The following is a 22,468-nucleotide window of genomic DNA, read 5'->3' as shown; positions in this document are numbered from 1 at the left end:
CTATGAACATAGGGGTGCATATATCCTTTCTGATTGGTGTTTCTGGTTTCCTGGGATATATTCCTAGAAGTGGGATCACAGGGTCAAATGGGAGTTCCATTTTTAGTTTTTTGAGGAAACTCCATACTGTCTTCCATAGTGGCTGCACCAGTCTGCATTCCCACCAGCAGTGCACAAGTGTTCCTTTTTCTCCACATCCTCTCCAGCACTTGTCGTTTGTTGATTTGTTGATGATAGCCATTCTGACAGTTGTGAGATGGTACCTCATTGCTGTTTTGATTTGCATCTCTAGGATGATTAGTGACTTTGAGCATATTTTCATATGTCTCTTGGCTTTCTTGCAAGCCTCTTAAAGTGCAAAACAACCCACCCCATCCGATTTCATGGCCAGGCACACAGGCCCTGGCCACTAAGCCTCCTGGGAGTTGTAGTTCTCTATTTCCTGCTCGCTTCCCTCGCCCCACCCCCACCCGGAGTCCCCGCTGAAAGGCCCTGCTTGCTGGTCTAATGCCCCTGGCCAAGCATCTGAGTCACCTCCGTTTTTATTCCTGTCCCGACACCGCACCCTCTGACCATGGAGACTCTCCTCTTAGGCGGACCCTGGATCTCCTTCTGGGGCCTAGCTGCCTCAACCCAGGGACCGGATCGAGTCCCCAGGCAGGGATGCAGCCTGGCCTCTGGCCCCACCTCTGGGTGTTCTCAGATCACTGGTGCTCAGTGATCTGAGAAGCCTGGCGGGTCAGGGAAGAGGCAGACATCTGCCTCCTCCCTGCCTCACCCAGCTTCTCTGATTACTGGCCCAGGGCCAGCAAAGGCGCCCAGCTTCTCCAATCTCAAAGGCGGCCCAGTTCTCTGGCTCTTGGCTGCCACCTGGGTTCCGTCAGCGGCAGGTGGCTTCTTCCATCCTTCCCATTTCGCCTCCCATCATTGTGCCTACGTATGCAAATTAACAGCCATCTTTCTTGACAGTTAATTTGTATACCACCCTTATTAGTCAATGGGAAGCGTATCAGATGTACGGTTAATTACCCTTTTTGTCTTTCATTAGATTATATATATATATATATATATATATATATATATATATATATATATATAATATCCCTTCAAAGATCAAATTACAAATATAAGCTATAATTAGAGCTGAAATACAAAAGTAAGCATAGATTAATTGAATATATTAATTTACAAAATAAAATCCTAATAGTGTTCAGGGCAAGTTTTTAGTTTTTATTTTTATTTTTTCTTTTAGTAAAACTAGTGTAATAGAAATATATGATTGAACATCTAAACTGATAGAAATCATAAAATATAATAAGAATTTTGTGAGTGTGAGAACAAGAGCTAGTCAAATATCTACAGTTATAAACACTTGTTCCATTTGATCATGTATGATTCCTCATAATTTTCAAAGCATATCATGATTGGATTATAGGAATACTATATAATAAAGAGGTTATATGCAAATTGACCCTCATGCCCTGGCCTCACAAGATGGCCGCCCCACATCATCACAAGATGGCTGGCAGGGGAGGGCAGTTGAGGGCGACCAGGCCTTCAGGGGAAGGAAGTTGGGGTCGATCGGCCAGCAGGGGAGCAGTTAGGTGTCAATCAGGCCAGCAGGGGAGTGGTTAGGGGGTGATCAGGCTGGCAGGGAGATGTGGTTAGGGCAGCCGTGGGCAAACTATGGCCCGCGGGCCGAATCAGGCCCGTTTGAAGTGAATAAAACTAAAAAAAAAAAAAAAAAAGACCGTGCCCTTTTATGTAATGATGTTTACTTTGAATTTATATTAGTTCACACAAACACTCCATCCATGCTTTTGTTCCAGCCCTCCGGTCCAGTTTAAGAACCCATTGTGGCCCTCGAGTCAAAAAGTTTGCCCACCCCTGGGTTAGGGGCAATCAGGCAGGCAAGTGGTTAGGAGCCAGCAGTCCTGGATTGTGAGAGAGATGTCCCCCGAGGGGTCCCAGATTGGAGAGGGTGCAGGCTGGGCTGAGGGACAACCCCCCCCCCCAAGTGCACAAGTTTTGTGCACTGGGCATCTAGTTTATCCATAAAAGCCTTCATAGTCCTTGCATGAGATGTACTATAGAAACCTATAACTAACATGTGAAATGTTTTATACTTCTGTATGAACAACCATCATCCACATTTGTAGTTTTCTGAATTTTTGAGAAAGAAATATATTCAAATTGCATTATGAGCCATTAAAGTTATATCCAAGGAAGAATTAACTATATCCACAATCTAGAACCTATTTCTACCTGTGTAATAGGTATTTAGTGTTCCATTTTCTACCAACACTATTCTAAATGTGTTTTTCTTTTGGGTCATCTTATTTCTCATTTTCCTCACATATTCAATCACAAGTCCTATTGACTGTACCTCTGAAATGTCTTTCTCCACTAATGCAATAGCTTATCTAGTCTTTAAATTTCTTCCATATCCTGTTCAATATTTGTTCCATTACCAGACTAATTTTTCTAAAATGCAAGTTTCATGATGTTCCTTTTCCATCCGCATTTTTAAAAGTTTAATACTTCCGCATTTTTTGCACAGTAAAATAGAAATCTTTCTGAATGGATTTCAAAATGCCATTCCACTTCGTTTGTAGTAGTCTGTCCCCACTCTGCCACTATTCTGGCTCCATGGACCTAGTGCTCCAATTACATAGAAATGCTAACAATTTACTGATATGCATGCGAATGGCCCTCTTTCTGTAGAGTGTTCTTTCTTCCTTTACCTGGTAAAACTGTAACATAATCTTTAAAACTTAGCTACCTTGCCCTAGCTGGTTTGGCTCACTGGATAGAGCGTCGGCCTGGGAACTGAAGGGTCCCAGGTTCGATTCTGGTCAAGGGCCTGTACCTTGGTTGCAGGCACATCCCCAGTAGTGGGTGTTCAGGAGGCAGTTGATTGATGCTTCTCTCTCATCGATGTTTCTAACTCTCTATTCCTCTCCCCTCCTATCTGTAAAAAAAAAAATCAATAAAATATATATTAAAAAAAAAACAACTTAGCTACCTTATCATCATCTTCTTGAAAAGCTTTTCCTGAGTGTCCTCCAAATAGACTAATCCTCTTGGATTCTTTTACATCTCTCATGTTGCCTAGGAACTTCCCCTTTAAACTATGAGACCATGGAGCAGGGACAACATCATTTTTTGTTCTTGCAGTGATTGACACTCTAACAATAAAACTAAATACAATCTTGAGTTAGTCATAGTTTTCCTGAATTTTACTTTCTTAATATACATAAAAGAGATGAGAAACCTTCAGATTATTATATATATTAAATGAAAGGTATGTGCAAAAATATTGCTATCATAATATGTAACACACAAGTAGCATTCAATAAGTATTAAAGTTGGAATATGTCATATTTTCAGAGTATAATTCATTTATAAATTGCTAAGCATACATTTAAAAAGCTACTATATAGAAAGTAACCTTGAAACTCCAACAACAAAAATAATGACTAAAGTTGCAACACAAAAGTAAGTTCTAAGTAACTGAATACATTATTTTATCAATGTGTATATTCACAACAAAACTGAGCTAGATATAAATAATATACATAGAAAAATGCCTTTATAAAGTACCATCTATATATATAAAGGCTAATATGCTAAGTGTCTGGCCATCCAACTGGTCTCTATGACATTCACTGACTATCAGGGGGCAGACACTCAACACAGGAGCTGCCATGATGTGCACTGGCCAGCACCATGGACCTGGCACCGACAAACCAACACTCGGCTTCCCCCAAGTGGGACACAGGCCCCACCACCACCCCGGATCGACACCCCACCAAATCGCAGTCAATGCTGCCAAGACCTCATGGTGCAAAATGTGGCCCACAGTCCAGCCCAGCTCGGAAACAGTCGCTGTGGGATCTGAGGAATGACATCATGTAGTAACGCCCAGCTTCCTCTCCCTAGTGACTAGCTTCCTGCAGTTTCTTTAGCCCAGGAACACAGGTGGAAAAATTTTACACTTTAACCAAATGTCTGTGAAGCATTTTCCTGTGCCTCATCTCATTTGATCCTCACAGAAGTCCTGGAGTAGGTAGATAGGAGACTCGATAGAATCCTATTTTTTTTTTTTTTCCATTAGGCGGAAAACAGAGATTTAGAAAGCTTAGAAACTTGACCCAACTGAAAAGAAGTAAGAAATGGTGGACCTTGAAAATGACTTCAGGTTTTCTCACTGAGCAGAATATAGTCAAACACTTCTGCAGTCAAATATTTTACCCTTTGTTCTCCCTGATTGATCTACAATAATAATCTGCTTTGTGTTGATATTTACTGCTGTGTTGCTGACAATTATCTGAAAGAGAAGTTGGGGTGCTTCACTGGGCTGGAAAAAGTTTAGTTAAATCAGAAAGCAGGTCTAATTAAGTTTATCTATATATAAAGCTCTTGCTGGCGCCAATTGCATGCATGTGTTTCCATCTGTCATTGTCGATTGTGAATTTGGTTGACACTTCTATTATAGAGAAAGGGCAAATAGTGATATTAAAATATTTCTTCTAATTAATTTTCTTTCAATGTGCATGAATCCATGCACCAACCTCTAGTTTTAATATAATAGATGATAGGTGATCATTAAATGAATAAATACTTATATTGGTTAAGAAAGAAAAGCACAAATACAGAAGAAAACAAAGAAGAATGAAGGAGACAGAGGTAGGCTCAATCACTATTCAATGATTGTCCCAATTAAACATTAAGTGAATATTAACATAGGTCTTAGGAATCCAAGAATACTTTCTATCTTTATGCTGTGAGCTTCTAAAGAATTTGAGCTAATAAAACTTCCCATTTTTATGTTTTAATGAGGAACACATATCTGCATGTAACAAAATTCTTTTTTTTTAATATGTATTTTTATTGATTTCAGAGAGGAAGGAAGAGGGAGAGAGAGAGAGAGAGAGAGAAACATCATGATGAGAGAGAATCATTGATCTGCTGCCTCCTGCACATCCCTTACTGGGGATCGAGCCCACAACCCGGGCATGTGCCCTTGACCAGAATCGAACCCAGGACCCTTCAGCCCGCAGGCCAATGCTCTATCCACTGAGCAAAACCAGCCAGGGCTGTAACAAAATTCTTAACCAATGCTCCAGAGATAGAGAGACTAGAGTTGGTTCAATGGCTCAATAAAGGTGTCAGGAGCCCATGATGCTGTTATTGAGATAATTATCAAAAATTCACAGCAGAACTGCTATATATCCAGATATCATATCTTAATTATAGGAAGAAAGAAGACAGAAGAGGCAAAGGGTAAAAAGGACCCTTCCAATTAATTCTGTCCTTTTACCTCAAGTACGTTTTCACAGAAGCTACACTTACAATAGATTCACTTCTCCCAAAACTAGAATGTGTCTACCCAATCCTGACATCAAGGGAGGTCAATCAACTGTTTACATCCTGTCAACTCAAAATTCAGGTATATCCTTTTCCCCATTACACAGAATACTCTCACCCACTATTCAGAAGAGACAGCCCCAAAGTTCATCTAGTCATGGGATCCAGATTACATATTTAAAAGATAGCTTACCTGGGATCCAGATTACATATTTAAAAGATAGCTTACCTTTTTACAGCACCCACAATGTACAATGGTTGAGAAACAAGTAACTACAATAAAAAATCCTATTTGGAAAAAGGGAGAATTATACTAAACACACAGCAGTATTTGATATATATCAAAATCAACAAATATAAGAACTGATAGGATTAGTGAGACTTCCTGCTCTACAATGAAATAAGTTTCCTGATCAGATATACTGGAAGCTTGCATGTCTCCTCTTTGCAAAAAATCTTCTTTTTTCATTAAGGTACTGCCTTGGGCAAAGGGGCTGGTATATCCTTTCTTCAACCAGCAATACTACAGCAGCTCTTACCCCAGTCTGTGTAACTTGGAGATAGAGTACTCGTATTAGGGCTGAACAATCAGGGTTGTAGCTTTCCAGGCCTTGAATTTCTTTAAAAATTCTTCTTTCAAAAATATAGCCAACCCGCAGTCCTAATGCTTTTGGTCAAGTCATGCTCCACGTAAAACAGTCCCATGGATCATCTAGGCATAGCCTTAAGCTTGGTAATTTTTAAATATAGACCTCTGTATACTCCCTCAGTCTTATCAGGCAGTCTCCACATAAATCTCATCAGCTAGAAGCAGACCATATGAGATCCCCTTGCTGTGAGAGATGACAGAAAATTAATATTTAAGTTTCATAGGCTATCTAGAGAGTAAGGAACAAAGAAAATGGCTGTTAATGCTATTTGGGTGGGCAAATTTGATGACTGTATTATGGATTACAGATAAAGCCATTCTTCTTTCCTTCTCTATTTCCAAATGAGTCACTACACTTGTATCTTTTATGTTGGGTTTCTAGGATTTGATAAACATTCATGATTACAATAGCTTTTCTTGATTTTATAAGTGTTAAATAATAATCAATGTATTCTTTCAGCATGATTACTGTTAAGAAATAAATTAGAGTAGAAAAACAATAGCAAAACAACAAACTAGAAGGTTGTGTGTTTTTTAAGATTAACAAAATTGACAAAATTTTAACTTAAGAAAAGGGAGGGGAGACTCTAAAATTTGAAATTAAATATGTTATATTACAATCACTGTCACAGAAATCAAATAAATATATAAAAACCTTCATGAACAATTGCAACAAATTGCACAACATAGACCTGGCCAAGTGGCTCAGTTGGGTTGGAACACCATCCCATACTCCAAAAGGCTGTGAGTTCGATCCCCAGGAGGCAACCAGTCAATATTTCTCTCATATTAGTGTTGTTGGTTTTTTTCTCTCTTTCCCTTCCTTTCTCTAAAATCAATGAAAACATATCCTGGGTGGGGACTTAAAAAACTGCACAGCATAGAAGAAATAAATAAATTTCAAGAAACACATAACCTACCAAGACTAAATTGTAAAGAAATGGGAAATTTGAACAGACCTATAACTAGTAAAGAGATTGAATCAGTAAACAAAATCTCCCACAAAAGAAAATTCCAGGACCAGAAGCCTTCACAAGTGAATTCTACCAAACTTTTAAAGAAAGAATTAACACCAGTTTTTATCAAATTCTTCCAAAAATTTTAAGAGGAGGGAACACTTCCAAACTCATTTAATGAACCCCAATACCAAAGCCAGATAAGAGCCACTACAAAAACAGAAAACTAGAGAACACTGTTTCTGATGAATATAGATGCAAAATTCCAACAAACTATTAGAAACCAAATTGAACTTCATATTTAAAGATCATACACTGTGATTAAGTAAGATGTATCCCTTTGGTGCAAGGTAGTTCAACATATAAAAATCAAGCAACACAATACATCGCATGAATGGAATGGAATATAAAAATCATATGATCATCTAATAGATGCAGAAAAAGCAATGGAAAAAATAGATATTCATGATAAAAGCACTCAACAAACTAGAAGGAAATTACCTCAACATAATAAAGGATATAGACATGATAGGTAACATCATACTCACCAGTGAAAAGCTGAAATACTTTCCTCAAAAATCAGGAACAAAATAAGGATGTGTCCTCTTGCCACTTCTTTTCAACATAGTACTAGAAGTCCTAGCCAGAAACATTGAGCAAGAAAAAGATGTAAATGTACCCAAGTCCAAAGGAAGAATTAAAATTATCTCTGTAGGTAACCCTAAAGACTCTACCAGAAAAACTTGTTAGAACTAATAAGTGAATTCAGTATACAAAATCAACATACAAAAATCAGTTGCATTTATATACTAACAAATATAAACCTGAGAAGAAAATGAAGAAAATAATTTCACTTACAATAATTGTATTATAACAAATAAAACACTGAGGAATAAACTTAACCAAAGACATAAAAGACTTACACACTAAAAACTACAAACCACTCATCAAGGAAATTTAAAAAGATACAAATAAATGTAAACACATCTAATGTTTATGGTTGAAAGCCTTAATATTGTTAAAATGTCCACATGACCCATAGTGATCTATAGATTCAATACAGTCTCTATCAAAATCTCAATGTTATTTTTTTCACAGAAACAGAAAGAAAAAATTCTAAAATTTGTATGGGACCCCAAAGAACCCCAAATAGCCAAATCAATCTTGAGAAAGAACAAATGCCCCACACTTCCTAATTTTAGAACATATTACACAGTAATTAAAATAGTAGTACTGACATAAAAACAGACATATAGAACAAGGCAGCAGAATAGAGAACCCAAAAATAAATCTTCACATATATGGTTAAGCGAATATCAACACTAGTACCAAGACTATATATGGGGCATGGATAGTCCCTTCAAAAAAAAAAAAGTTGGAAAACTGGATATCCACTTGCAAGAAAAATCTTTAAATCAGACCCTTATTTTACAACATACTCAAAAATCAGCTCAAATAAAGTAAAGCCTTCAATGTAAGATTTGAAACCATAAAACTCCTGGAAGAAGACATAGGGAAAAAGCTTCTTGATATTAGCTTTGGCAATGATTTCTTAGGTATAATACCAAAGCACCAGCAACTAAAGCAAAAATAGACAAATGGGATTATGACCATCTAAAAAAGCTTTATCACAGCAAAGGATATAATCAATAAGATAAAAAAGCAACCTATGGAATGGGAGAAAATAATTACAAATCATATGTATAATGAAGGGTTAATATAAAAAAATGTAAAAAAAGTTGTATAACTCAATAGGAAAAACAAAAACAAACAAACAAACAAACAACAATAACAAAAAACCACCATCATCAACAACAAAGAACCCAATTTATATTAAATGGACTATGGACCAGAATAGGTGTTTCTCAAAAAAAGACACAAATTACCAACAGATAATTGATTTTTCTTTGCTTGGGGTTTATTTATTTGTTTGTTTTAATTGATTTCAGAGAGGGAGAGGGAAAGAGTGAGAGAAACATCAATAATGAGAGAGAATCATTGATAGGCTGCCTCCTGCAAGCCCTGCTCTGGGGATTGGGCCTGCAATCTGGGCATGTGTCTTGACTGGGAATCAAACCATGACATCCTTGTTTCTAGGTCAACACTCAACCACTGAAGCACACTTGCCAGGCACCAACAGGTATTGTAAAGATGCTCAACATCTCTAAACTTCAGGGAAATTCAAATCAAAATGACAATGACATATCACCTTATACCTGAAAGGATAACTAGCTAATCTAATAAAAGACAAACATGCAAATTGACTGTACATTCACTATGCCTTAAGCCATGCCCACCAGCCAATCAGAGCGACTATATGCAAATTAACCCAACCAAGATGGCGGCTGACAGCCACGGAGCTGGAGCAAGCAGGAGGCTTGCTTGCCCCAGTGATGGAGGAAGCCAAGCTTCGTGGCCGGCTCTGAGCTCCACTGAAGGCAACAAAGTTTCAATTATAGAAGATAAATAAACCCCAGATACCTGCTTTCAGCCAGCCGGGGCCATAGAGCTGGAGCGAGCAGGAGACTTGGTTGTTCCAGTGATGGAGGAAGCCAAGCTTCCCACTGGCCGGCTGTGAGCTCCACTGAAGGCAACAAAGTTTCAATTATAAAAGGTAAATAAATCCCAGAATAAAAAAGAAAAGAAAAAGAGAGGCTGGGAGCTTCCGTCGCCAGGGGGCTTGGCCAGCCTGAAAACGGCCCTCAGCCCCTCACCCAGGCTGGCCAAACCTCCATGGAGTGAGGGTCCCCACTGGGGGGGTCTTGACCAGCCTGCAAACAGCCATCAGCCCCTCACCCAGGCTGGCCAAGCACCCCAGCAGGACCCCACCCTGATCCAGGACACCCTTCAGGGCAAACCAGCCAGCCCCCACCCATGCACCAAGCCTCTATCCTATATAATATAAGGGTAAAATGCAAATTGACCCTAACAGCAGAACGACTGGAAATGACTGGTCACTATGACACACACTGACCACCAGGGGGCAGATGCTCAATGCAGGAGCTGCCCCCTGGTGGTCAGTGCACTCCCACAAAGGGAGCTCTGCTCAGCCACAAACCAGGCTGATGGCTACCAGTACAGTGGTGGTGGTGGGAGCCTCTCCCGCCTCCTCAGCAGCACTAAGGATGTCTGACTGCAGCTTAGGCCTGCTCCCCGCTTTCAAGTGGACATCCCCTGAGGGCTCCCGGGCTGCCAGAGGGATGTCTGAATGCCAGCTTAGGCCCAATCCCCCAGGGAGCGGGCTTAAGCCAGCATGTGGTTATCCCCTGAGGTGTCCCAGACTGCGAGAGGGCACAGGCTGGGCTCAGGGACACCCCCCCTCAGTGCATAAATTTTTGTGCACTGGGCCTCTAGTTATAATATATAATAAGTGTTGGCAAGGATGTATACTAAAGAGAGCCATTATATACTGTTGGTGGGAATGCAAATTGGTGCAGCCAGTATGGAAAATAGTATGGAAGTTTCTCAAAAAGAATAAAAATAAAAATAGTACTACTATGTGACCCAGCAATCCCAGTTCTAGGTATATATCCAAAATAATTGAAATCAAGATCTTGAAGGGGTATCTGAAATCCCATATTCATTGTAGCATTATTCACAAAAGCCAAGACATGGAAACAACCTAAATGTCTATGAAGAGATGAATAGATTTAAAAAAAGTTAAATGGAATATTAGCCTTAAAAAAGAAGGAAATCCTGTTGTTTGCAACAACAATGTTCTGTTCTTGGATCATTCCCACTTTCTTGGGAAAACTCCAATTTTATTAAATCTTCCTTTAGATACATTGGCCTGAATTCAAATCCAAATATAAATGTACTATGAATTAATCTAACCATAGAATTATTTTTTAATTTTCTTTTTAATAGTTTTCTTATGTTAGTAAAACTTCTGTTGGACATTTCTGGTCATAGTAGCACAGAGGTTTGATTTTTTTTTTTCCCCTACAGAGAACTGAAATTACTCCTCCCCAGTACCCTTGCAAAACAAGTAGTTTGAGACTACTAACCTAAAAATATAGTTTAAGTCTGTTCATTTAAGACACTGCATTTGAAATGTTGCTTTTAATCCTCACCCAAGGATATTTTTTCCATTGATTTTTAGAGAGAGTGGAACGGAAGGGGAGAGACACAGAGAGAAACATTGATGCTGTGAAAGAGACACATGGATTGGTTGTCTCGCAAATGCACCCCAACCAGGGCCAGGGATCCAGCCTGCAACCAAGGTACATGCCCTTGACAGGAATCAAACCCACAATCCTTCAGTCATTGGGCTGTCACGAACTGCTGAGCCAATCCAGCTAGGGCCATTTACCAATGTTTGATTACTCTCATAGTATCCTGAAAATATCCTGCTCATCCTCATCAGTTTGACATTTCAATCCAAGTTGAAAATTTTATTGTACATTTCCTCTAACAGATAGTCCATAAGTGAACTGGCCAAATTTCTCTGTTGAATTTCTCTGTTGATACCTGTGCTGCTCTTGCCAGAGAAGTGTCTATTTATCTTTTCTATTTGATTCTTCTTTGTAAGATAGTCATCGCTAGCTTCTGACAGGTAGTTTTATTTAAATAGCCTTTACTGTGGAAATTTACTGAATATTTATTGAAAGTCTATATCAAAAACATGCAATAGTTGCCTCTTTATATGCAATTTTACATCAAATTAAAAATATTAGTTGTTTGTTATAATCATCTGCCTGTGCTTCACCTGCATATCTTTGATGAAGACAGAACCTTTATTTACGAACATAGCTTAACAGCGAACTATACAAGTAAGACTTCAAAAATTTGTGCTTACTTAATTATTCCATTATCATTTTTATTTTTGAAAATTCCAAAAGTGAGTGTGTAAAATTGAGACTAAATGGTTAAATTGTACTTTCTTTAAGGCTTTTATTTATTTATTTATTTATTTATTTATTTTTAATTAAATCTTTATTGTTCAGATTATTACATTTGTTCCTCTTTTTCCCCCTCCATAACTCCCCTCCTCCCAGTTCCCGCCCCACCCTCCGCCCTCACTCCCCACCCACTGTCCTCATCCATAGGTGCACGATTTTTGTCCAGTCTCTTCCCGCATCTCCCACACCCCTTTCCCCCCCAAGAATAGTCAGTCCATTCCCTTTCTATGTCCCTGATTCTATTATAATCACCAGTTCATTCTGTTCATCAGATTATTTATTCACTTGATTCTTAGATTCACTTGTTGATAGATGCATATTTGTTGTTCATAATTTGTATCTTTACCTTTTTCTTCCTCTTCCTCTTCTTAAAGGATACCTTTCAGCATTTCATATAATCCTGGTTTGGTGGTGATGAACTCCTTTAGTTTTTCCTTATCTGTGAAGCTCTTTATCTGACCTTCAATTCTGAATGATAGCTTTGCTGGATAAAGTAATCTTGGTTGTAGGTTCTTGGTATTCATCACTTTGAATATTTCTTGCCACTCCCTTCTGGCCTGCAAAGTTTCTGTTGAGAAATCAGCTGACAGTCGTATGGGTATTCCCTTGTAGGTAACTGAGTTTCTTTCTCTTGCTGTTTTTAAGATTCTCTCTTTATCTTTTGCTCTTGGCATTTTAATTATGATGTGTCTTGGTGTGGTCCTCTTTGGATTCCTTTTGTTTGGGGTTCTCCGCGTTTCTTGGACCTGTAAGTCCATTTCTTTCACCAGGTGGGGGAAGTTTTCTGTCATTATTTCTTCAAATAGGTTTTCAATATCTTGCTCTCTCTCAGCTTCCGGCACCCCTATAATTCTGATGTTGGTACGCTTGAAGCTGTCCCAGAGGCTCCTTACACTATCCTCGCATTTTTGGATTCTTTTTTCATTCCGCTCCTCCGGTTGGGTGTTTTTTGCTTCCTCACATTTCAAATCATTGACTTGATTCTTGCGCTCCTCTGGTCTGCTGTCGGGAGTCTGTATAATATTCGTTATTTCAGTCCGTGTATGCTTAATTTCTAGTTCGTTCCCCAATATAAGATCGAGGGTCTCAATAGTTTTCTTGTAGATCTCATTAAGTTTATCGGCGGCTTCTAAACAGTTCTTGAGAGACCTTAAAAGTGTGGTTCTGAACTCTATATCTTCCATTGACAATTTTGTCCTGTTTCTTTGTCTCCGCATTTTGTTATGCTTCCTTGGTGCACCCCCTAGTGGTCTTTGTGCGCAGTCTTATAGTTAAACCTTGGTTGTTGTAGCTAATACCAGGGAGGGTTTGACCTCCAGGCCAAGTGGCTATGAGAATCAGCTGTGTCTGCAGTGAGAGAACTTCTGTCCTCTAGGGAGGTGCTAATCTGGCGTTTGCCTGAGGCTATCTGGCAAATGCCTCTGTGCAGGGTTTGGGCGGGGCGGGTCGCACAGGATCCACAGGGTGGGCCGGAGAGAGCAGTTATGGCGGCTCTCAGTCCTGTCCCCAGGGGCTCTGCCTCTCTGAGTCCCAGCACCCGCTGCAAACCTCGGAGAGAAAGCTGCACTCGCTCTGACCGAAGCCAGACAGTCCTGCTTCTCCCGTTTGAGTCTGGGTCCCTAAAGACTCGCCTGTATCTGGAGCTCAGAGTCTGCGACTCCCTCCAGATTGAAAACGCCAACCGCGCCCTCCGCCGCCAGCCCGCTCTGCGCACTCCGCACCTCAGAATTTGACTTCAGCACTGCGCCTCCTCTGAGTGTCCGTATGCGTTTCTCTTTCCTCCTAGTTGTAGGACTTCCACTCAGCCAGCGTTCCTGTGGTTCTGGGTGATGTCCGTTCCGTTTTTTAGTTTCACTTTTGAAGTAGTTGTTCAAGGCAGCAAACTCCGGCTTTAACCTATGCCGCTATCTTGGTTCTCCGCAAGTATTTAATTCTCTTTAAGGCTTATAAATGTACAAGATTGGCAAAGTGTTATGTACCAGATTGAATAGGTGAAAATAAACCCAGTTAAATTTTAAATTAATAATTAATATACTTTAGTATGAATATGCTCCAAATATTTTATGGAGCATATTTATATTTTTTTAAAATGTATGATGTTTATCTGAAATTAGATCTCACTAGGCATCCTGAATTTTATCTGACAGTCCTACAAATGGGTATACTATAACCCACAAGATTTCCTTTCCAACTTTAAGAAAGGTATCATGCAGCCCAGGTAATCTGTCTTCATTTAGTTAACTAATTAGATCCAGAACAGCCTGTTCATATACTAATGTGTGCAATCTAATTCTGCAACCTTATTTGTTTCAAAGGCTATTTTTGAACTAAAATTTTCTTTGCCATATCACTATTAAAAAATAAGACAAATCTGCTCAATGGTTGAACATCAACCTATGAACCAAGAAGTCATGGTTTGATTCCCTAACAGGGCATATGCCCAGGTTGTAGGCTCTATTCCCAGTGTGGGGCAGAGGCAGCCAATCAGTGATTCTGTCTCATCATTGGTGTTTTCATCTCTCTCTCCACCTCTCCCTTCCTCTCTGAAATAAAAAAATATATATATTTTAAAATATATAAAATAAATAAAAATTAAGGCAAACCTTTAATTCATTTTAATGTGTCTCACTGAGAATAAAATGTTCTACTCTTCATTATCTAGTCTTTTATACGTAACTAGTGACCTGGTGCATGGGTTCATGCGCATTGAAAGGAAATTAATTAGAAGGTGGCTGATGGGGCAGAACTGGGCCAGATGAGCCGGACATGCTCTGGAGCCAACCTCCAGCAGTCCCTCCCCAGTGTCTGCAGAGTGAGTGGGGTCCCTCCTGCAAGTGAGATCCCTCAGCCTGGCCTGTGAGGATCTGACTGAAACCAGCTCTCCAATATCCCCCAATGGGTCCCAGAGTGCGAGAGGGCACTCTGCAAAGTTGTTGTACAGGGTGTGGAACACAAATGCAAGTGTGAAGTAAATGAGATTAGAGGCCAACAATACCCAAGCAACAATATAACCAACAGCCAAAGGTGGAATCGCGCAGCCCTGTGAGGATTCGGGTTCCCTCCTCTCTGGTGTTGGAGTGCATCACCTGAGAACCACTGCTGCGAAGTCACTGCAGCTCAGCAGCTCCTGCATTGAGCGTCTGCCCCCTGGTGGTCAGGGCGCATCATAGCGACCGGTTAGATGGGTGGAGGGACACTTAGCATATTAGCTTTTTATATAAATAGATTATTACAGTTTAAAGGCATTTAAAATATTATTTGATTTTGGTGTCTAATTTAAAATATACTTGTTACCTTTATCAGTAGGTGCCCCCATCGTTTAGGCTCCCTACTTACAGGCAAAATAATAAATGGGTAATTTTTTCAGTTCTGTTCCACTGAGCTTTTACCTAACAAAAAGTAACAACAGCTTCTGGCAATAGAAGAATAGTAACAGAATCAATACAGTATTGATTGAAGTCAATACTAAATTTCAATGTTATAAACGTTATTTTTTTTCATTTAGAAAAAAAAATTTAAATGTGAGCTTACAAGAAAATATTAGACACTGCTCACTAGAATTAATTTTAAATTATTTTTACCTTATTTAGGCAAGATTGGACTCCCTGTTATTGAATTTTAAATAAACTCTCTTTTCATTTTTTAAAAATAGTGATCATAATTTTTTTAGATTAATAGACTATTTTTAGAGCAGTGTCAGGTTTACAGAAAAATTGAGTAAAAATACAGAGTTCCCTTATACTCCCTTACCCTCTCCATTCCTGCACACAAACAGATTCCCTATTAACATCTTGCATTAGTGTAGTACATTTCTTACAACTGGTGAGTCAAATTTAATGCACAATTATTATCTAAAATCCACTGTTTATATTAGGGTTCACTCTTTGTGTTAAATATTCTGTAGGTTTTCGGCAAATTAGAATGATATGTATCCAACATTATAGTAACACTAGAGGCCGGGGGAGCGTGGCCTGTGGGGATCAGCCCACTGCGGAAGCGCCGATCATCCTGGTTAGCTGAGCAGCTGTGGACGCACCCTCTGAGCAGCTGCTCCACTCTGGGAGTGCACTGACCGCCAGGGGGCAGCTACTGCATTGAGCATTTGCCCCCTGGTAGTCAGTGCACGTCATAGTGACTGGCCAACTGGTAGTTAAGTCATTCCACTGTTCAGTTGCTGGGCTTTTATGTATATAGATACAAAATAGTTTCACTTCGCTAAAAATCTCCTGTGGTTCACCTACTCAGACAGTCCACCCATCTTTCCCTGATCCCCCAGTAACCATTGATCTCTATAGTTTTGCCTTTTCCAAAATGTTGGAATCAGTTTGTGGCCATTTCATATTGGTTTCTTTGACTTAGCAGTATGCATTTAAGACTCCTTTAGCTAACTCAATTCTTTTTATTTATAATACTAAAAGCATAATATGCTAATTAGACCAGATGTCCTTCCACATGAAGCCGGGGCTGGGAGGGAAGCCTGGGTCTTGGGTGCCTACTGGTGGCTGGAGGGAAACCAGCCTGGGTCCCAGGTGCCTGCGGGCAGCCAGAAGTAAGTCAGCCCGGGTTCTGGGTTCCAGGTTCCGGGTGCCAGAGGGAAGCTGGTGCTGGCAGCCAGGGAAAGGAAGGCCTACTCTTGCAGGAATTCCGTGCATTGGGCGTCTAGTTGTTTAATAATAATCCATTGTAAGGATGTGCCAAAATTTCTTTATCCATTTACCTCTTGAGAGACATCTTAGTCGCTTCCAAATTTTGGCAATTTTGAATATAGCTATTATGAACATTTGTGTTTCGGTATTTATATGGATAATCATAAGCTTTTTAACCAATGATTTTGGATTTGTTTGTTTTTCCTTCTTTTGTCAGAATGTCAAGTTCAGTTAAGTTATGATTACTATTATGTAACGGTCAATGTATTATTATCTTCTGTATTAACTTTTGTTTGCCTCCCAGGACAGAGGCTAATTCAGAGGATAATAGAATCATTTTCTGTGAATCCAAAGACATTGTGGTGTTTTGGGTTTTCCTATCACTTTAATGTAACGCAGCAACTCTATACTGCTGCATAGAGTTGACAGAATAAAAAGTGTTGGTACCTTTACTTGTGAGGGGAAAATAATGGAGGGGATGATTTGTCAGTAGTCTTACTTCAAATGATCTATATCAACTTTCAATAGCCTTGCAATACTAGCTTTAACTGGGTTGGTAAACTGAAAGCTATCTATCTATCTATATAAAACCATAAGCGACCGGTCGACAGTTTGACCAGTCTCTATGATGTGCACTGACCACCAGGGGGCAGATGCTCAACGCAGAAGCTGTCCCCTGGTGATCAGTGCACTCTGACAGTGGGAGCTCAGCTCAGCTGACTGATGGGTACCAGAAGCCGTGCTCACTGCTGGCGAGCACAGCTGCAGTGGCACAAGCTTCTCCCACCTCCATGGCAGCGCTGAGAGACAGCTGCGGCGAGCTCAGCAGGGCGCAGCACCCAGCTTGGGCTCAGGCTCCAACCCAGTCACCTGCTGCTTCACACACCATTATATCCCTCAGGGGATGTCAGATATCCCCCGAGATGTCCCGGATTGCAAGAGGGCACAGGCCAGGCCGAGGAACCCCACCAGTGCACGAATTCATGCACCAGGCCTCTAGTAAATATATGATCAAGCGTGTTTCCAAATATCTTCATAAATAAAAATTTATTTATTGAAGCTATATTATTTTGTATTCCTGTGTTAGATAAGTAGAACATTAAGAAAATTACGGCAGAATCAAACAACTGTTGAATACTAGAATAACTTAAATGTTAAAATTATTCCTAATAAAGAACTCAAAAATATGAGATAATTTCTATCTTTTCATATTAAGATAACTATATACTGCATTTGTGGCTTTTGCAAACATAGTTATAATTACCCCTGGCATTGTATTCTCCCTGTCTTTCTTCCCCACTTATTAAAGCTATTTATTTACAACAAATACTTCGCTTGCAAACATTAGTCTGCTGTTAACAAAAGCAGAGCCCAAATTTGTAATTAGCTACAGCTGTACATGCTGCTTCCCTTACTCAAAAATCTCCTATCATTGGGAAGCTGGTTAGCTCATTATATTCTTTATGGGAACCAATCTTGAATACTGTATAAAAGCCTTGTTCTCCATATGCATAGTTCAAATAAACTATTATCTATTCTGGCTGGGATGGGGGTACCATTCACAGCAGTAGTTGGACTGAAGGGAGGAGAGGGGGAAGGAAAAGGTCTTGAGGGTAGTTGTGCATACTTCATTAAATGAAAATAAATATTATACATTAGTTAATAATTTAAGCACCAATTCCAGATTCTGTGTCCAAGTTACATATCATTAAATGCCAATTAATCAATATCAAGTGCATCTCTTACATCATAAAGTCCAAATATGACCTGGTGCTTTTTCTAATGTAGGTTAATCCTACCAATGTGTTGCCCATTTATAGAATCTCATACAACATAGCCAGGGTTCTGTGATTCTGGGAAAGTTACTTAACCTCTCTATTCTTCCATTTCTTCGTTTGTAAAATGGGGATAATGATCACATGTACTTCATTGGGTTTAATGAGAATTAAGTGAATTAACATTCATTGAATACTTAGAACACTGTGTTAAATTATTATAAGATCTGGTACATTTTAGTGGGTAAAAATTTTCCCTCTCCATTGTTGATATTATTGACCAAAGACAAAAAAAATAAAACTATCTCTACAAAGTTCATTACACTGGTGAGTTATAAAGGGGAAATAAATGGCAACAGAGGAAGATATTTTCTCCAAAAACCTATTTGGTTGAAATCCTGAGCAGCAGAAAACTCCATGCCAGTATTTATGATTTTGGTATTTGTAGTATTCTGCTAAAATAGATTTCACTATCCATTGGCTGACTTACAAATTACAGAAGATGATTCCAGAATAATTGACACTCTACCCTTCTGAATTACCACTCCAGATATGCCCAGAAAAGAAAATTATAAAACCTGGTGAGGGTGGGTTTTCATCAACAGCAGTTATAATTTCCCTTAGATAATTTTGTTTGATATTTGATAGATAAAATGTCAAAGAAAGGAGTAAAATGTAAGGAGAATAGAAAAATGACATTATTAAAAAAAACTCACTCCAAAAGATTTATGCGTAAAGATCAATAGTTAGAGTTCCAATTTATCAATGGAGTTTGTTCAGATTAAAAGATGCATTGTAGTAAGTTAAGCTTTCATTGACAATAATGTTTTATTAATCTAAATATTTCTAAAACTCACACATATATAAATTTTAATATATCCTATCATTTCAGGTAGAAAACTAGGGGGTGTCATATAAATTATGAAAAACAGTCTGAGGATGTTAATTCTGTTTTCTTTGAGATAGACTCCTAATTTAAAAATCAAGTATTAAAACTGAAAATATTTCTTAAAAGATGTTAATCATTAATAAGTATTAAAACTAAATTCAATGTTAATTAATGCAAAATAAAATATTGATGGAGAGGAAAAAGGTACCATAAGAATTGAATAACCAGAACATGGCATGTTTTGCATGACATGTTAGTTGCAAAGTAATATGGTTGTGTGCTTGTGGGTACATTTTTATAAGATAAGTGATGCAAAGAGAAAGAGATGGGCAAGATTAGAGGTAAGTGGGTCTTTGATTCCTGCATACAATAGTCAATTATTTTCCACAGTACAAAGTCCCATATAGTAGAAAAAACTGTGTAGTTCATAACTCTACTTCAATTTATTAATAATGTGCTGACAAAGCTCCAACTATAAGCAACAATCATTAATGACAGTCAAAATGTAGGTAAAATCCATAATTTGCATTTTTGGCAGAAAGAATAATTTTAACAACTATTCAGAAAAGATTTCTTTTGAAAGATTAATTGGTTTCACATTCTTCTTTTAAATTTTTAAATTCAGTACAACAGTTGGCAGTTTGGGTTAATTTTGCCTTTATATGACACTAAAGCCACCATTGTTCTTGAACACATTAACATAAGAGATATAGCTACTCTTATAGTAATATCACAATCTCAAGTTTCCTGAAAGTAGTTTGAGGTCTTTGATATCCACATCATGGTTTTCAAAAAGAAGTGATCAGCACTGAAAGCACTAAAGCAAAAAATAAGTCTAGGACCTTGCTAACTTCATAAGCACACAGGCCTTTCTTTCTCTAAAGCTGTTGTTGCCTGGCCACTGATTGAGGGAATGAACAAAAAATTGTGGAAAAATTGCCAGAGCTTCCTTGGCTCAGCATTTGTCTGATGTCTTTACCTGATCATAACTCTTCCCTCATTACAGTGGACTTCCTGCTTCAATCATGCCTAAGCTTGATACGTTCTCTGGACTCTGCCTTGAGACAGTCATCTGTGTTAGTTGTATAACTTGATTAGTTGGACATCATCTACCCTGGCTCTTCATGTCTTTCTTCATTTCTCCATTTCGTATACTCTCAAGAATCAACCAATGGACACAGACAACAGAAGGGTGAGGGCATGAGTGTGGGGGGGGGGGGGATGAGATCACATATGTAATACCTTAATCAATAAAGAAATTAAAGATTGAAAAAAAAAGACGTAAGCAGCCAAGACCAATCTCCTATAAAACATTCACCTAGATAATTCTGAAAAATCTAAGTTTGAGATAAAATGTCACTGATGCTTACTATTATTGTTATGTAACTTAATTAAATAGCATATAAAACAACAAAATAAAAGTGTCAAGAGAAAAAAAAAAGAATCTAGCTTATTGTGTAGTGTTGCCCTCACAAGTTGAAGCAGCCAGAGCTGTGTAATACGAAAGCATTATAACTGCCTACGGTAGCAATATTATGAATTCATTTGCACAGTAATCCTATATAATAAAACCCTAATATGCAAAGCAACTGAACAGCAGAACAACCGGTTGCTATGACGCATACTGACCACCCGGGGGCAAACACTCAATGCAGGAGCTGTCCACTCGTGGTCAGTGCACTCCCACAGGGGGAGCACCGCTCAGCCAGAAGCCAGGCATGAGCCTCTGCAGCAACACTACCCAAGCTGTTTGTACTGTCTTTTCCATATGAATGGCCTGTCCTGGCTCACGCTTCAGACTTTCTTAAAATCTCTCAAACAAGCAGCAGCTGGACTCAGTGTACCCAATACATGTCAATAGGCCCTGCACTATCAGCAGCTTGCCTTGGCTCACAGCTTGGTCTCCCCTGAGCATCTCCAAGTCCAACATAAGTGGCAGCCATCTGCAGATCACTTTGTAGCTCATGCTGGGTGATGCCAGGCAGGGCACAGCCAGAACTTACTTTGCACCTCCTGGGGGACCTCAGAGCCAATGTACCCAGTGGTCAGCCTCAAACCACACCAGATTGTTGGGGTCCAACCCCAGCAGGTCCAGGGGTTCCCAAAGGTGTGGACAGAGTCGGTGAAGAAGGAATGACACGGAGGCAGCGTTCAGTTGATCAGCATAGCCAGGTTCTATCTTTATTGTCTTGTTACATCTGTATTTATACTTATTTGATCCTATAAGCATGCCTCTATAATCACATCATGGTATGTTTTGGGTAACCTTCTACAGTTCCTTGTTTCTTATCTGACCTTTGCCAAAAATCCTGTCTCTATCTAGTTCTGTTGATTTTAATCTCGTCTAGGTTAATCTCTGTGTTTCCATTATAAGGGCTATTCCAAGGTCACTGCTCTACTGATAGGCTACAAGGAAGTAACTGAAGGAGATTATCCTACCCAGTAGAGGTTATGTCCTCCCAGCCTCGCTGTTTGCCTTCCGTGGGACTGCCTTGTGTCGGTGGATCTCCAGGGGTATAGGCTTTGGTGCTTTCCCTGGTGGGCAGACCCCTGGGGATGTGGGTCCAACAAGTCCCAAATTTATTGCCAACAGTCTTAGTCCAAGTTCTTCATAAGTAGTACATGGTATTTCTGTAACACTAGGGGGATTTACTGATTTATCCTCTTCCTTAGTTCTGTTAATCCCTAACCTGGGGAAACAACCTTTCTCGGGGAGGTGGTCCTATTTAAAACACATAGTGCTAAGAGGGGGAGCAAACATATGCCATATATGCCAGGTCCTTTGAAACATAAGCTGTGCAGATGTTTCTTCCCTGCAGCGACTGTGTCAAGCAGCAAGGGTGGACTGGCTTCCAGCAAATTACCCCATTTTTATTTTTTAAATGACAGCGCATGTAAGTCAGTGGCCACCTCTCAGATTGGGTTGTTTAAGACTCGGAAGACCTGTTTGTTACTTTGCCAACAGGTCAGTCCGAGTCTTAACCCTATATTGGCTTGACACACCAGATTACAATCCTACGACATCCACAAGCAACACACTCAAGGGGCAGACTCCATGAGTACCAAAGCCCCACTGAAGCAAGTCCTGCTCCATAGGAATGTCTCCTGCACAGCAGCTCTTCCACTACAATAACAGTTGGTTCTCACAGCCAATTGGCCTGGGAGTCAATCTCTCCCAGCGATGACAACAGCAATCAAGGCTCAACTACAATAGGACAATGCACATAGCCCACACAGGGAAGCACCAAGAGTGCCCAGCTTAGAGGATGGGGGAGGCTAAGC

The sequence above is a fragment of the Myotis myotis genome, unplaced genomic scaffold (assembly GCF_014108235.1).
Source record: "Myotis myotis isolate mMyoMyo1 unplaced genomic scaffold, mMyoMyo1.p scaffold_m19_p_1, whole genome shotgun sequence".
Classification (NCBI taxonomy): Eukaryota; Metazoa; Chordata; class Mammalia; order Chiroptera; family Vespertilionidae; genus Myotis; species Myotis myotis.
Note: the sequence above shows the minus strand (reverse complement) of the source record.